Source organism: Urocampus carinirostris, chromosome 10 (assembly GCF_059441175.1).
Source record: "Urocampus carinirostris isolate Australia breed hairy pipefish chromosome 10, RoL_Ucar_1.0, whole genome shotgun sequence".
Lineage (NCBI taxonomy): Eukaryota > Metazoa > Chordata > Actinopteri > Syngnathiformes > Syngnathidae > Urocampus > Urocampus carinirostris.
Window position 1 is genome coordinate 41,600,879 of NC_142358.1, and position 13,467 is coordinate 41,614,345.

Sequence of the window (13,467 nt, forward strand, 5' to 3'; positions counted from 1 at the left end):
GCTGACGAGATCGATACCAATTGCCCGAGTAGATATCGGACGGATGGGGTAGATACCGGACAGGATGGGATAAACAGGATTGATATCAAAACAGGATATCAAAAATAAACAAGACAAACTAGACCGTAACGAAACTGGAAACCGATATTAAACAACGGGACAGACAGGATTGATGCCAAAACAGGATTTCAAAATTAAACAGGACAAACAAGACGGGAACGAAACTGGAAACCGATATTAAACAAGGGGACGGACCAGATTGATATCAAAACAGATATCATAAATAAACAGGACAAACTAGACGTGAACAACATGGAAACTGATATTAAACAGGACAAAATAAACGAGAACAATACCGGACAGGAAATACCAACAGGAAACAGGACCGAGTCAAAACCCACGTCTTGCGGGGCAGAGGTTCGTTGTCGGACTGACAAAGGAATAGTGAGAGCACTGAGCTAAAATAGACGTAAAGCCAATCTGTCATGAGCTGCAGCTGGCGCCACATGGGTGGGGCCATTTGGGCGCCATGGCAACCATGACAGACAAAGCCAAGAAGTCTCAAAGGGCTGTACAGACTATTATGACAGCATCCCCTGATCTAAAACCTTCATAAGGGCAAGGGAAAACTCAAAACCTCAGCATGAGAAAAACGAAAAACCCTTAATAAGGGACCACAAAAGAGGTAATCCCCTAACAAAGCGACACGTTGTCCACTACAGTCGGGGCTTCATGTCCGACACCGATTTGCACGCCTAATCGCTCTCCGGATAACGGTTAATGGCACCGCTCCAGTTTTCCAGAAAGAGTGAGTGAACGAGGGTCCTGAGAGTGTCGAGGATGATGGGGGATATACCGTGGTCGAGAAGACCGATGCCAAGAGGGACCGAGAGGAAGAGGGACGTGCTGAATGCCAAACACAGCGCTCGGCAAAAAGGTGTTGTGTTGCCTTGATATATTGCCGCTGCATGCTGTAAGTTGCCAAAATACCCCTCCCGGGAATGACACTTTCATAGCCTCGCTTTTTTGTTTTGCTCGCTCGAGCAGAAACAGAAATAGTTGATTCCGGTGTGTGTTTTCTTAAAGGTGAAACATTTCGTATAGTTTTGAGCTAGTGGGCGTGTAAACAGAATACTCAGTATGATTTTCAACCACTGTGCCCCCTCAAAGATCGTCAGGTGTGCGGTGAGAAATGATCCAATGTGACTTTTTAAAAATTAAGATTTTATAAAACATTTATGACTCTTTTCTGCAAATATGATATCATTGCCAAGTGTTTGTGATGTAAAAAATGTATTAGAAATTTGTCACGGTTGCCATGGCGCCAAATTGGACCCGCCCGCGTGTCACGGTTACCATAGCGCCCAATTGGCCCCGCCCGTATGGCACCAGCTTCAGCTTGTTGACAGATTGGCTCTCTGTCAGTATTTAAACCCTGTCCTGTCAGTCCCGTTCTGTCGGTCTGTCTGCGAATCTCCGTTTTTACCGTTTTTTTGCTCCTGTTTGTCTCCTGTTACGATCTGTTTCAAATATCAATATCAAACAATTACCTGCAGTTTTAAATATGTCCACTGGATGTCGCCGAAACTAAGCGCGACTCCCAAGGTTTGTTGACTACCATTTATCAACCAGAGAACATTTGAGGAAACCCAATGTGATTCTACTTAAAATCGAAGAGTCACGGTTGACATGGCGCCCAATTGGCCCCGCCCTTGTGGCGCCAGCTGCAGGTTGTTGACAGATTGGCTCCCTGTCAGTATTTAAACTCTGTCCTGTCAGTCCCCTTTTGTCAGTCCATCTGCGAATCTCTGTTTTTACACGGCAAGCCTTTTTTCGCTTGTCCTCTTTTTTGCTCCTGTTTGTCTCCTGCTACGATCTGTTTTTATCTTGACCACGTCCGCTCTCCGGTCCTGGCTTTCGACTTGTTTCCGATCCCGACCACCTTTTGCTCTTCTATCCCGTCTACTGACCCATTTTTTTCCGTTCCCGACACCGCCATCGCTCGCCACTAATGTCCCACTTCCGTGTTCAGAGCGACCTGCTTCCCGCGTCCCGCAATCCCCGGATCGTGGGCGCAGCCCTCTCCCTTTCTTCTAATACAATTTGTGAGAAACGTTACGCGAGTGGGTCCTGTTTCCGTTCTGGTCTTGGCACAAAGTCATGGACGCGATGTTCGAGGCAAATTATTGCACTCACCTGGATTAAAAAATGCATGGCTCCAGGCCGCCATATACAACAAAACTTAAAAGCAAAAAGAGTATTTTAAGTTATTAAATCTATCATTTTTGACAGTTTGGTGGTTAGACAGCCCAGTGGGATCTGAGGGTATGCTCCCCCGGATGAACTTGCGTACATTTTATATTAGAACACACTGATCAAATGCATTTTAGAGCAAAATCAAGAAGCTAGATCTATTATGTATCTGCGCCTTTGTAAACGATTGAATCAAATAGACTCGCGATAAAAGGTAATGGTACAACAAACAAGTCACACCACCCAGTTTGCAATAATCTGTTGTCCGTGCAGCACTTTGAGACTCCTTGTGTTTATTGGCGTCACAAATTAACAGGACTTGACTTTTCGAAGCTTCTTCATTTTCCTCATGCTGAGGTTTTGAGTTTTTCCTTGCCTTTATGTAGGTTATAGATCAGGGGATGGTGTCATAATAGGCTGTAGTTTGCAATAATCTGTGGACTGTGCAGCCCTTTGAGACTCCTTGTGATTAATGGCGTCACGAATAAACATGACTTGACTTGACTTGTCAAGGTTTCTTCATTTACCTTATGTTGAGGTTTTGAGTTTTTCCTTGCCCTATGTAGGTTTTAGATCAGGGGATGGTGTCGTAATAGTCTGTAGTTTGCAATAATATGTGGTCTGTGCACCCCTTTGAGACTTATTGGGTTTATTGGCGTCACAAATAAACATGACTTGACTTGACTTCTCGAGGTTTCTTCATTTACATTATGTTTAGGTTTTTGTTTTTCCTTGCCCTAATGTAGGTTTTAGATCAGGGGATGGTGTCGTAATAGTCTGTAGTTTGCAATAATCTGTGGTCTGTGCAGCCCTTTGAGAATCCTTGTGTTTATTGGCGTCACAAATTAACAGGACTTGACTTGACTTCTCAAAGCTTCTTCATTTTCCTCATGCTGAGGTTCTGAGGTTTTCCTTGCCTTCATGTAGGTTATAGATCAGGGGATGTTGTCGTAATAGGCTGTAGTTTGCAATAATTTGTGGTCTGTACAGCCCTTTGAGACTCCATGTGATTAATGGCGTCACGAATAAACATGACTTGACTTGACTTCTCAAAGTTTCTTCATTTACCTTATGTTGAGGTTTTGAGTTTTTCCTTGCCTTTATGTAGGTTATAGATCAGGGGATGGTGTCATAATAGGCTGTAGTTTGCAATAATCTGTGGACTGTGCAGCCCTTTGAGATTCCTTGTGATTAATGGCGTCACGAATAAACATGACTTGACTTGACTTCTCAAGGTTTCTTCATTTACCTTATGTTGAGGTTTTGAGTTTTTCCTTGCCCTATGTAGGTTTTATATCAGGGGATGGTGTCGTAATAGTCTGTAGTTTGCAATAATTTGTGGTCTGTGCACCCCTTTGAGACTTATTGGGTTTATTGGCGTCACAAATAAACAGGACTTGACTTGACTTCTCAAGGTTTCTTCATTTACATTATGTTTAGGTTTTTGTTTTTCCTTGCCCTCATGTAGGTTTTAGATCAGGGGATGGTGTCGTAATAGTCCGTTGTTTGCAATAATATGTGGTCTGTGCACCCCTTTGAGACTCCTTGTGATTATTGGCGTCACAAGTAAACATGACTTCTCAAGGTTTCTTCATTTACCTTATGTTGAGGTTTTGAGTTTTTCCTTGCGCTCATGAAGGTTTTAGATCAGGGGATAGAGTCATAATAGTCTGTGGTTTGCAATAGACTGTGTTCTTTGCAGCCCTTTGAGACTCCTTGTGTTTATTGGCGTCACGAGTAAACATGACTTGACTTGACTTCTCAAGGTTTCTTCATTTACCGTATTTTGAAGTTTTGATTTTTTCCTTGCCCTCCTGTAGGTTTTAGATCAGGGGATAGTGTCATAATAGTCTGTTGTTTGGAATAATCTGTGGTCTGTACAGCCCTTTGAGACTCTTCGTGATCATTGGCGTCACAAATAAACAGGAATTGACTTGACTTGACTTCATTCGTCCCAGACTCTGTGAATACGGTTTGAAACTACAACTCAAAAGCTTTTAACAGGGATTCAACATCAGTATAGGGAGTGCAGTGGTTAGCACCAGGTCCCGGGTTTGAGACCAGGTGAAAAAATGAGTTAGCCTAGAGAGGCATGGGCGCCGCCAGGTTGTACTTGTCCAAGACACACCACAGGAAATAGTGCCCCTAGTGGTTACGGGATCCAACCAACCAATCCACCATAGATCTAATACAAACAGATACAAGAGACTAAAATAATCATTCTACTCATGTCAGTTTAAATGCCGAGCGATCACAAGCTAATGGGACCACCATTCATCCGAGCCTATAATTACGGATGCCCTCTACCAAAATGGCTTCCAGTTAAAAAAAAAAGAGTTATTACGACAGCCAGAGAAAGCAATCAATGAATGCCAAATCTAAAATGGGAGGTAGTTCAAACCCAAATGGCACTAAACCCTGAAAAGGCCCAAGGGGCATCGCATTGCTTTTAAAAACATTTTACTCTCTCTCTCTCTCTCTCCCTCTTTTTCACTCACCCTCTCTTTGTCTCTCCCTTTCTTTTTCCCTCACTCTTTATCTCACTCTTTATCTGTTCTCTTTAATCTGCTAGTCCGGCCCCTGTGAGAGTAATTGATTCTATCATGCGGCCCCCGAGCTAGTCTGAGTTTGACATGCCTGATATCCATGCTGCCTATGACCACAGGGTTTACCTCAAACCTACTCATAATGTGAACATCCATCCATCCATCCATTGTCCTCCGCTTATCCGGGGTTAAAAGGGAAGCCCTATCCCCAGCCACCTCCACCAGCTTATCCGACAGGAACCCGAGGCGTTCCCAGGCCACCCCAGAGACATAGTCTCTCCAGTGTTTCCTGGGCCGCCTCGGGGCCTCCTGCCGGTGGGACATGCTCCAAACACCTCCCCAGGGAGGCCTTCAGGAAGCATGCTTATCAGATGCCCGAGCCACCTCAACAGGCTCCTCTCAATGCGGAGGAGCAGCAATACACAGAGTCCCTCCTGGATGACTGAGCTTCTCACCCTAACTCTAAGAGAGAGAGAGCGCAGCCACCCTGCGGAGGAAACTCTGTCTAGCCCCTTACAAAGACAATACATGGGAGTTTAGCCAGATACCCTCCGCATCAAAACTCCCACTTGTCTGCCCTAACTATGAGTTGTTCTTATGAAAAAGCAGTGGCTCTACACTGAGTCTCTCCCGGATGACTGAGCTTCTCACCTTATCTCCAAGGGAGAACCCAGACACCCTGTGGAGGAAACTCTGTCTAGCCCCTTACAAAGACAATACATGGGAGTTTAGCCAGATACCCTCCGCATCAAAACTCCCACTTGTCTGCCCTAACTATGAGTTGTTCTTATGAAAGAGCAGTGGCTCTACACTGAGTCTCTCCCGGATGACTGAGCTTCTCACCTTATCTCCAAGGGAGAACCCAGACACCCTGCGGAGGAAACTCTGCCTAGCCCCTTACAAAGACAATACATGGGAGTTTAGCCAGATACCCTCCGCATCAAAACTCCCACTTGTCTGCCCTAACTATGAGTTGTTCTTCTTAAAGAGCAGTGGCTCTACACTGAGTCCCTCCAGGATGACTGAGCTTCTCACCTTATCTCTAAGGGATAACCCAGACACCCTGCGGAGGAAACTCTGTTTAGTCCCTTACAAAGACAATACATGGGAGCTTAGCCAGATACCTTCCGCATCAAAACTCCTATTTGTCTGCCCGAACTATGAGTTGTTCTTATTAAAGAGCAGTGGCTCTACACAGAGTCCCTCCCGGATGACTGAGCTTCTCACCTTATCTCTAAGGGAGAACCCAGACACCCTGCGGAGGAAACCTATTTCAGCGACTTGTATCCGGGATTGTAATAATATCAACAATAAGCGCGCCTTATAAACCAGAAGGAAAGCCATAGAACAGTTCATGCAGAGATCGTGACAACACTGGTAAGGGTTTTCAGCCTACGCCAAGTCAATCTATTATCCCCCCATCAATATGCGCCTGTCATCGAGGGATTGGACAAGCTCTTGCTGAATATTCCGAAATCCCGTTTCCATTTCCGGTGACGTACCAAACAGGTGGTTGAACAAGAGCAGCATCAATGAACTGACATACTTTTGACCGTGCTAATCCGTAGAAAGCACGTAATTAATAGATATTTTTAGTCTCCGGGTGCAATTAATTCTGATATTGGAACAAATGCTAGCCTGGGAGGCTTTATTCCAAAAATAACTTTTAATCTGGTTGCTCGGAGCTTGCGCTTCTCCCTGTTGTTGTACGTCTTACTTTAGACAATGGAGGACACTGTGTTCAATAGAGTAAAGGACTATGTATCGCTTGGGTTAACAGCGAAATATATTAGATGTTTCAATCGCGGGAGGAAAAAGTAAGAATGTTTCGGTAAACCCACATTCACAACTTCTTATCGAGATTAAGAAACATCAAAATAAATGGCACAAACAGAAAAAAAAAGATTTTTTTTTTCGCAATTATGTATTTTCCATTGATCTGATAATGTCAAAGTTGCCATGGCGCCCAATTGGCCCCGCCCGTGTGGCGCCAGCTGCAGCTTGTTGACGGATTGGCTCCCTGTCAGTATTTCAACTCTGTCCTGTCTGTCCCCTTTTGTCGGTCCGCCTGCGAATCTCTGTTTTTACACGGCAAGCCCTTTTTCGCTTGTCCTGTTTTTTTCTCCTGTTAGTCTCCCGTTACGATCTGTTTTGAACAACGCTCTCCTGTCCTGAATAACGATCCGTTTTTGATTTCGACCACGTCTACTCACCTTTCCTGGCTTTCCACTTGTTTCCGATCCCGACCACGTGTTTGCTCTTCTATCCCGGCTACTGACCTATTTTCTTTTTTGTTCCCGACACCGCCATCGCTCGCCACGGAAGTCCCACTTCCGCATATTAGCAACCTACTCCCCGCGACCTGCGATCTCCGGATCATGCGTGAATTCCTTTCCCTTCTTCCCAATAAAACTATGAGTAACGTTACGCAAGTGGGTCCTGCTTCCATTCTGGTCCTGACAGATCCACCAAACAATACATATCCGATACATACCAGAAATGATGTTGGCAAGCTGTTTGGATTGATTTTCATTTTGTTTCTGTCGCATTTTATGTTCGTTTTGCCGGAGAACAAAGAGATCAAAGCCAGGAGAGAAAGCTTACCACGTGTTGTGAGTCATCATTTTATTCATATTTAGTTTATTTTGTCTTTTATTAGCATATTTGCTATTGGAGTCATCCAAAAGTCATTGAAAGTAATCCAGTTCAAGTAACCCTGACCAACCCTGGTAGTATAGAAAAAATGGAACATTTTTTTTTATAAAAAAAAACGGTCTTGACGCCCTCTGCCGGACCAAAGTGGTACTACAATTCCCAGTGTCATAATGAAATGGTGTGCACTCTAATTTGCATTGATTTAAGGTTCTTGGTGGCTCATAGATCACGTGATACAACTCATCAATGATCTAATGAGTTCCCGATCATAGATTTTGTCGATTAGTTGTTGCAGCACTAGTTGCAGCCCAATAGTCAATACTTTGTGATTAATTGTATGCAGGGTTGGGTAGGGTTACTTTACCTGGATTACTTTTAATTACAAAATTTAGTAATTGTATTCATATTTAGTTTCTTTTGTCTTTTATCAGCATCTTTGGTATTGGAGTAATCCAAAATAATTGGATGTAATCCAGTTAAAGTAACCCTACCCAACCCCGTCTGTCCGATATCTGCTCGGGCAATTGGTATCGATTTCGTCAACCTCTGGCTTCCTGTCATTCCACGCCAGAAAGCTTGTGTGAGAAACGTCACGCATTTGGGTCCTGATCCTGTTCCGGTTCTTGATAATAATAGTCTGTAGTTTGCAATAGTCTGTGGTCTGTGCAGCCCTTTGAGACTCCTTGTGATTAAGGAATAAACATGATGAACAAAACTGCTACTCTCAAACTCATCCATCAGAAGATTTTATTTTTTCAAACATCAAAGACACACAGTCAGACAATCGGCAAAAGACTCACAACGTCGGTGGGCAATCTGATACTTTCATTTAAGCCCAGCGAAGCCGTATAAACGCTGACACGCAAACCATCAACCACGGCGAAGAGACTCAAGGGCGGATACAAATAGTCAAAGAGCGCAAAAGACAAACTACGAATCGAGAAGGAGACGAGAAAAACGAGCCGGCCGGCCGACCGAGGAGAAGAAGAGAATAGTGCGGGGTTCATCCCTTATTTGCTGTTTCTTCCTGACGCTAGTAATTGATGAGGAGGGATGGAGAGCTGAGCACACACTCCTTCCCAATCTATTTTCGCTCGCTATCTGGCTCGGCTTGTCAGGTCTGCTCTGTCACCGCGGACCTTGGCGAGTACACACGGGATGGAGACAAAACTGTCCACCGGGGACAGATTCTAGACCAGAAGGGGGTCTCTCATCCGTTTCTATCCAAAGTTCTGCTCCGGTAAACCCGAATAAAACGCATATAATCAGGGTTGGGTAGGGTTACTTTAACTGGATTACTTTCAATGACTTTTGGATGACTCCGATACCAAATATGCTAATAAAAGACAAAAGAAACTAAATATGAATACAATTACTAAATTTTGTAATTAAAAGTAATCCAGGTAAAGTAACCCTACCCAACCCTGCATACAATTAATCATAAAGTATTGACTATTGGGCTGCAACTAGTGCTGCAACAACTAATCGACAAAATCTATGATCGGGAACTCATTAGATCATTGATGAGTTGTATAACGTGATTTATGAGCCACCAAGAACCTTAAATCAATGCAAATTAGAGTGCACACCATTTCATTTTGACACTGGGAATTGTAGTACCACTTTGGTCCGGTAGAGGGCGTCAAAACCTTTTTTTTTTATTTGGGGAGTAAGGGAATACATGGAACGGCAAAAAATGATGTTGGCAAGCTGTTTGGATTTATTTTCATTTTGTTTCTGTTGCATTTTATGTTCGTTTTGCCGGAGATCAAAGCCAGGAGAGAAAGCTTACCACGTGTTGTGAGTCATCATTTTATTCATATTTCGTTTCTTTTGTCTTTAATTAGCATATTTGGTATTGGAGTCATCCAAAAGTCATTGAAAGTAATCCCGTTAAAGTAACCCTACTGTTGGAATTTCTTTTTAAATCAACACAAACTTCAATTAAGCATCTGACTCCGATTTGTGACCTTTCCCAATCAACACTCATCCAAACAATTTGCGCGCTCTTTTCCGCATAGAAAGTTCTCCAGAAGCCGGCATTTTCACTCACGGGGGGATTTATTTCTAACGCACAAATCAATACAGCTCTGCAAGCTTCTCCATCCAACAGCCGACTTTTCTCCTTCTTCCGAGTTGCTCAGCAAAAAATCTCCTCCGCCACTTGGCTGGTTCCATTGGTCTCTCGTCCCGGAAGAGTGGCGCGTCAACCTCCTCCGCCTCGGCCCCCAGACAGCTGGTCACCTCCCACTGCCTGAGAGCTGCCCCCCGTCAAAATCTACTCCAGAAAACTTTTGCACAAAACACAGAGTCAAACAGACACACCCAAATTCAAACTTCCATATTCCTTTATTACCCAACCCTGCGTATTCGGATCACGATCCGATTGTATGAGCGTCGAGCCATTCCTCTTTGTATCATTAAACTTGTGGTTAACGCTACGCATTTGGGTCCTGATTCAGTTCTGGTCGTGACAACAATACTTGTGGATTTTTTGCATCCATTTCTCTGTGACATAATAAAAGATCTTTGTCCGCTACAGGTCTATTCAGGTACATTCAGCGCCTCCATTTTGATACCATTTTCTCATTTTGCGAACTTTGTTTTCATCACTCTCTCGTTTCTCTATAGATCGGAGGCACGGAACTGGACTTAGTCATATCGACTGGGCTGTCATTGTCTTACGCCGAAGCTATTTAACGTCCCCCTCGAGAGACGGGGGGGGATAATTGTACCGCTATAATGCTCGGAAAAGCTTGTCAGGGAGGATTATGGGAACTCGTCAATATTTTAAACCGGGGTTCAAAAGAAGTGACCAGTCAAGTGCAATAACTAAACTGAATCTAATTATGAAGTCAGAATGTTTGTGTTCCACAATACTCAAGAAAAAACAACAACAGTCTTTCGTTCACTAGAAGCTGCAATCTTAAAGGGACAGTGTATGTCAGGGGGTCAGGAACCTTTCCTAAGTCGCGGCATTTAGATGGACCAATAACTAACATTTCGGTCTTTTCAGAGTTAAGACGCAAGAAATTGAGTGACATCCACTCGTTTATCTCAGTGAGGCAGGCCTCCAAATTTCCACAATTTAGTGTGGCAGATGATATAGGTGATTGTCATCTGCGTAGCAGTGGAAACTCATATTATACTTGCGAATAATATCACCTCATGGAAGCATGTAAATGCTGAAAAGAAGGGGGCTAAGCACTGAACCCTGCGGAACACCACAGGTAACACTAAAGAGCTCAGATGTCATTTCGCCATAATGAACACAGTTCGTCCTATCTGAGAGGTAGGATCCGAACCACGAGAGGACGGTTCCTGAGAGACCGTAAAACAAAGTTGAAAAGTCTTGAAAAAAATTAGAAACGAGAGATTTGACCCTCACGAATGATCCTTTGAAGCGTCCTCTCGCAGCTGTGCACATAGCGCATGCACACTATACATAAAAGGAGCGTGCACATGGCGTTTGATTCTATAGGCTCCCCAGAAGGAAGAAAGCATGACTAAACACAGCCAGTGATCACATGGCAGATGTCACGTTGCCGGAGACCGCATCAAATCCTCAGCTTTGCGTCAAAGACATTTGCGCCGACGTTTGAGGTGGACGCGTCCCCCCGGCTGTGAGAATGTCGTGCCAATGTCAAGCGCAAATGGGAAGGTTAGCTTAAGATCGGTTTGTGTAAATCAGTGAGTTAGCCGTCTCCCGCTTAAAAGGGGCCCGATAGACTATGACCCCGACACCGCACACGGAATTGCGTGTTCACTCGCGCGTGCACCACTGGTGGACATGTTGCATGTGATTTGCCGAGGTAAGCCTTCCCCGAGCGATGGGCTGTGCACGGAACTGGCAGACCCTCGCGCACCTGGGGTCTAGCGCTTGGGCACAGAAGAACTGGCTGGGGTAAAAACTGGGGCAAAAAATATGCTTGTTGTTCTGAGATTACGGACAGGGACGGACAAGGAACGTATAAAAAGACGAGTGTGTTGTTCAATTAAATTACAATTTATTACAACCGGGGGCGGCTGTGGCTCAGGGGGTAGAGCGCTCGTCTTGGGATCAAGAGATCGCAGTTCGAATCCCAGCTCCCCCGTGTTACATATCGAAGTGTCCTTGGGTAAGACACTGAACCCCTAATACCCCCAATAAGCAGGTTAGCGCCTTACATGGCTGCACGGCCGTTATTGGGAAATGTGAAGTACACTGTAAAGCGCTTTGGGAAAGCTTGACTTGAAAAGCGCTATAGAAATGCAGATCATTTCATTTCATAACAGTATCGAATCCCGTATCGATTACTGTAATGCACAACTGTCTGGTCTCCACAAGTCCAAAATGAAAACCCTGCAGCGAGGCTTTTAACTAAAATAAGAAAGTTTGATCTCATTATCCCCGGTTTTAGCTAGCCTGCATTCGCTCTCTGTTAGCTTAAGATGTGATTTGAAGGTTCTGTTGGTATTATACCAAATCATGCATGGACTTGCTCCTTCATATCTTTCTAATTTTATTCCCCCTTATGTTCCGGTCCGGAGCCTTCACTCTGAAAACACTGGTCTACTAGTGATCCCAAGAGCCAAGAAGAAATCCGAAAGATCGAGAGTTCTCCATTTGGGTCCGTGTACCCTGCCCTCTGAGATCCGATCTGCAACCTCAATGGAAATGTTTAAATCTAATCTTTAAAGGAACATCAAAATACAAGCATTAAAGGGAAATCAAAATATAAGCATAGAGTGTTTTGTTAGATGCTGCTGCTTATTGTATGAAAGTATGAGGATATCTGTAAGAGCGCGTGACGGGTGGAACAGGATGTATTGTGCAAGAACTAGAACAAACCGTTCTAGAAAAAAACGGTGACTACCCGAATAGGTTGATGACTCAGAGGCCTGCAACCACAACCGGGTGGGGCCAACACGTGATCCTGCTGGGGAGGAAAGACCAATCAGAGCGAGCTAAGGATAAATGCAGTATACACATAGCCAATAGAATTATGCTAGAATGATTTGTTGCTTTGCTAATTGCATATTGTATAGTATAAATTAATGCTGGGCTACTCGGATGGGGGGTGCGCCTGCTGGTGGGAACAGAGACGCACAAGATTGCATTGAGAGGGACCTGAGACCCAGTTAATTGTGTCAGATTTGTGTGTTAGGAATAAATCCACTCGTGTGTGAAATGCCGGCTTCCTGATGCCTTTCTATTGCAGAACGAGCGTGCATATTGTTGGCGTTGGAGTGGCGTTTGGGTAAGGTCAGAAATTGGAGTCAGATTACTAATGTAAGTGTGTATTGATAAAGTAATAATTCCAACATCTTAAAACACAATTTTATTCTAAGCAAATTAATTACCTGTATTTCATCCGTGTTTCAAGGTTTCTTCATTTTCCTCATGTTGGGGTTTTTGAGTTTTTCTCACCCTCATGTAGGTTTTAGATCAGGGGATGGTGTTATGATAGTCTGTGTAACCCTTTGACACTCCTTGTAATTAAAGTTGTCACAAAACAACTTGACTTGACTTGTCCCTTTAAGAGACTTAATATGTCACCGTACCTTTAAGAGACCTAGGAAGTTATATTAAGGCAATTGCAAACCAGGAAGTGATAAGACACACACGGTCCATCTATCTGTTTCAACCTAAATACGTCGACACTCATCTTTTGCCGTACGATTCGTCCTCCGTATGTAACCCCTTTATTTTGTTATTATTGATGCTTTGTTTGTTTTGTGATTGGTGTTTTCAGCCATTTTGTATGTGTGGAAAAACATGTTGATTGGTACACAATTCAAGCAATGGATGACACATTTTCAAGACAAAGTACTACGAAAGGAAAGCAGTGGTTTTGTGGATAGGAAACAAATAGTAAATCGGCTTTTTAATTTGTGAGCACAAATTAATGTTCTAATTTAATTTCTGTTTGAACGACTGCCATGTTAAAATATGTTAAAACGAAGATATATTTGTAAGAACACTTCTTATTCTGTGCTCACTTCAACATTTTTTTTTTCAAATCAATCAACC

General features: G+C 43.7%; 1 protein-coding gene across 5 annotated transcripts in view; it reads left to right on the forward strand.

Moving 5' to 3' along the window:
• LOC148358967 (leucine-rich repeat and fibronectin type III domain-containing protein 1-like protein) overlaps nucleotides 1-13,467 on the forward strand; it is a 397,907-nt gene that overhangs the window by 17,854 nt on the left and 366,586 nt on the right. Inside the window, exon 1 of one of the 5 annotated variants that reach the window (XM_088345844.1) lies at nucleotides 12,895-13,126. The exons of the other annotated variants lie outside the window; for them this stretch is intronic. The gene's annotated coding sequence lies outside the window, so the exon portion shown is untranslated. Of the gene's footprint in view, nucleotides 1-12,894; nucleotides 13,127-13,467 lie in introns of those variants that run through there. 5 annotated transcript variants of the gene reach the window in all.